This window comes from Pteropus alecto, unplaced genomic scaffold (genome assembly GCF_000325575.1).
Source record: "Pteropus alecto unplaced genomic scaffold, ASM32557v1 scaffold131, whole genome shotgun sequence".
NCBI classification, from domain to species: Eukaryota; Metazoa; Chordata; class Mammalia; order Chiroptera; family Pteropodidae; genus Pteropus; species Pteropus alecto.
Window position 1 is genome coordinate 19,001,340 of NW_006434709.1, and position 4,070 is coordinate 19,005,409.

At 46.9% G+C, this 4,070-nt stretch overlaps 1 long non-coding RNA gene across 1 annotated transcript in view; it reads left to right on the forward strand.

Annotated features, from left to right (window-relative positions):
• The first annotated feature begins 24 nt into the window (after positions 1-24).
• The window catches only part of LOC107195503, an 11,211-nt gene continuing 7,165 nt past the window's right edge, over positions 25-4,070 (forward strand). The window contains exon 1 of the long non-coding RNA XR_001516686.2: positions 25-358. This is a non-coding gene — a long non-coding RNA (uncharacterized LOC107195503). The remainder of the gene's footprint in view (positions 359-4,070) is intronic.

The following is a 4,070-nucleotide window of genomic DNA, read 5'->3' on the forward strand; positions in this document are numbered from 1 at the left end:
CCCGGGCGCGCCCTCCTCCCGGCTGGTCAGCCCCGCGCCCGGCCGCCGAATGGCTTGCCTAGCCTCTGGGCGCGTGTGGGTGCGGTCAGGAAGCGCCTTCCTAGGCCGCTTCTCAGCCATCATCATGACCCCTTTCCGGCCGCAGCCTCAGCCCTTTCCGGTCAACATAGTCCCCGGCCCCCATGCCTACCCGGATGCGCCACACCCTCCATAGGCCAACCCTCTCCTCCCGCAGTTCCTTCCCTTCCAGGTGTGGCTAGTGGGGGAGGGTGGTGGTCAGGGTGCGGCAGGGTCGGATGAACTTGTGTCTGGGACCCTGAACTGTGCAAATTAGAGGTTTTGTAGAAAGAAGCTGCAGGTAAGAGAGAGGATTGAGCTGATTTTCCCCCAGGCTCTTGCCCTTGGCGGTGTGGCCTCAAGCCTTGGGGCTGGACGCTTGGATGCTAGGGTCCGAGGGAAGGAGGGAAGGCTTATGCAATATTTACTTCTACAGGGCCTGGCACATGGTGGGGGCCAATCAATATTTGAATGAATGAATGAATGCATGAATGGATGAATGAATGGAAATGGTCGGTTTGCCTAAGACTAGGTTCTGGTCAGCCCTGTGTTGACACATTACTTCCCAGGAGGGTTTGCCACACTCACCTTGCTCCTTAGCTGTCTCTCTCCCCCAGACCATCTTCCCACACCTCCCAGCATTCCTTTCATTTCCTGCTACTGCTCAAAAACCCTCACTAGCCCCCTGATCCAAATCCCTATCCTAGCATTCAAAGCTCTGTACAGTCTTGTTGGAACCTCACACACATGGCACACTCCTCTTGCTTGAATCTGCTCTCCAGCTACCATCTTAATCTTCTGAACACAACTTGAAATGTCCTTCTTTCTAGGAGCTGCCCATCCCCTTTTTCTCTATCAGCAACACCTCCCTTGCCACCACATCTTTCTCTTCCTTCAAAGTCCAGCCTCATATCCCATTCCCTTCCTTCACGAAGCATTTCCAGACTTTTTCAGTCCATAGTAAGTTTTTCAGCTCTGAACTATAACATACACTCCTTGGCAGTTTTTTTGTTTGTTTGTTTGTTTTTGTTTTTGTCACCTATGGTGCTTTGTCACATAATTCTTATGTATTCGCTCATCAAATTGTAAACATTTGGAAGATAGGGTCCAAGTCTTATTAATCTTTCTCCTGCTTTAGTTCATCTCACATTTATTGAGCATCTACTGCATACCAGATGTAGAGTCTAGCATATATGATCCCAATGGAGTCTAGAACACAACCCCCCACAATGAAATTGGGGAGAAAAGACACATGGGGCTTGAGGAAAAGTAGAGGACGTGACTGTCATGGAGCACTCACTAGGAAAGTCCCAGATGATTTTCTTTGGGAGTACTCTGCATCCTGAATTAGGAAGCAGTCTCATTCTCTAAGGGAGTGTCTGACCATCCATGGAGCCACTCACTCACCTATTCCCTCATTCATTCATTCATTCATTCATTTGATAAATATTTGTTGAGTCTACTTTATCCAGGTGACTCATAGGGTTGGTCATACAGCAGCCCCAGGGCTGGTTGTTGTGTGCGCACGCACGCATGTGTGTGTGTGTGTGCGCGCCCACGCGCGTGTGTGATGGGGAGTACCGGGTACCTGGAAAGCTTTTGGTATGAGTTGCTTCTTTGTCAGTTCCTGTTTGGAGGCATAAGTCCCTGCTGGGAATGGTCTTGGGAAAGACTGGCTGGGTGTGGCAAGAGCAAGACAACTTGGGATTCCATAGAGAGAAGGAAAACCCTCAGCCTCTCCTGAGGGTAAAGTGCCCAGACTCTGCCTTATATTTCACATTGGAACAGCTTCAAAGTCCTTTCTTCCCATGATCATTCAAGGTTTCCCAAACAGCCCTCTGAGGTTAGGTCCATTTGCCAGATAGAATAGCTGAGGCCAAGAGATTTAAGGTTTCCCTGAAGTCACTGGGCTATGGCTGGGATGGGCCTAGACCAGGTTATTCACATCCTGGTCTCCTCAGCGTCATTGTAAGGGGCTCTGTCCTCAACAGCTATGGGACCCTATATATTAGACTCTATGCCTAGTGTATAGTAGATGCTCCATCTCACCCAGGTCTGTTAAGGAGCCCAGTCAGTGGAGAGAATTCTCTGGCTCCCTATAAGGAAGAAGGCAGGTCCCTGAAACAGACATTTTACATTTTAGAGCAAAGTGATAGCCCCCACTTTATCAGCCACTAGCAGCTTTCCATTTCTCATTCAGAAATTCAGTGGTAACTAAATACCTAGTCCTAACTCCACTCGACTTCTCAATTCAAATCTTTATGCCCAGATTCTAACCACTACTCTAAATCACTCATTCCCTAATTCTAATGAGAATATATCACTTCATTCCTAAGGGCAATTCAGCCCATCTCAAATCCTTACTGGTGGCCTGCTGCTCTCTTTAGTGTCCTTCATACAGCCCACAGCAGGTCAAAGCCGGCTGTCCTATCATCCTGGAGCAAGAAGGTCCAAAATGAGGGTGCACGTAGCCAGGAGGTGGCCCTTTTTCCTTCTCGGGTCCCTAGGGCTTCATATTCATGCATTCATTCATATTTTTCCTTCTCGGGTCCCTAGGGCTTCATATTCATGCATTCATTCATATTTCGGATCCCTAGGGCTTCATATTCATGCATTCATTCATATTTTTCCTTCTCGGGTCCCTAGGGCTTCATATTCATGCATTCATTCATATTATGAAGGTGGCCCTTTTTCCTTCTCAGGTTCCTAGGGCTTCATATTGTCCCCAGGCTCTCCTGGAAGGGGAGGAAAGAAAAAGGAAATTAAACCTTCTAGAGATTGTTGAGAGACTTAAAACAGGTGAAGTTTATCAGAAGAGATGAAACAGTAATAGAGTGATTCTACCTTTTCAGGCCTTCATTCAACAATCATATGAACTGTTCAAAGAGACAAGGGCATTCAGGCCCGCTGTAATTCAGATATAGGTCCTGCCCTTAGACACATTGCTATCTAGAGGCAACTAATTTTTTTGAGCACTTGCAATGAGTTAGGTACCTGTGATAAGCACTTTTCTATGTTATATTTTATTTAATTCCTACAATTCTATGGAAAAGGCACTATTATTCCATTTTGTAGATGAAGGGGAAAACGACACAGTGAAAGGTTAAGTCCCTTTTCCTGCATTGCCTCTGGGTGCGGCAGGGGAGGGACGTTTTCCAGTAACCCGGACTTCTGATCCTGAGTCAACTCGCCTTTGGCAACAGCTAGTCCCGGGCAGCAAATGTGGAACCGGAAGATTGGGCCAGATTCTCTCCAAGGTCCAGCCCACTTGGTATGCCGAGCCTATCAGATTGCAGGCCTTAGGGGCGTGGCCAGAGACTGCTAGAACGGTCGCCTGATGTCAGCGGAGGGTCAGAGCCCAGGTTTTGGTTTACTGGTTGCTGCTCTTTTTCCTTGGTGTCGGGTCTACCCGTTTCCTTGTTGACTACCAGGGTTCCAAGCCACTGGAAAGTCATGATTTACTCTAGCTCCCCATTAAAATCGCGGACAGACTAGTTTTGTGCACAAAGCACAAAGCCCTGCCTTAAGGGAAGCAATTCTACTTCCACTTTATGACTGTAATAAAATAATGCTATTTAGTTAATCGGTAGGTCATGAAACTACTCTGCCAAGCCTTATGGAGAAGAGTGACCCCTGCCCTTGAGGTTCAACGTGGTTATAAAAATATACGAACTAATTAGAGTATTATAATAATAGATCACATTCGTAGAGCACTAACTGCATGCCAAATGCTGCAGCTTTCAAGGATTATCTTATTTAATGAGTAGTAACAGCACACATTACAGCAACTTTTCTCCTCCAACATAAAACAGAGTAGGAAGAGCTGGGGGAATGGCATCAGAAGAATTTACATTCTATTCAAATCCTGTTGAACACTGTATGATGCTTGGAAGTTACTTAACCGGTCTGAGCTTCTGCTTCCATATCTGCAAAATGGGAGTATTTTCTACCCCTGTGGTAAAGAGCTGTTTGTGAGAGCTAAGTGGGACATGCCTATGAAGCACTTAGCATCA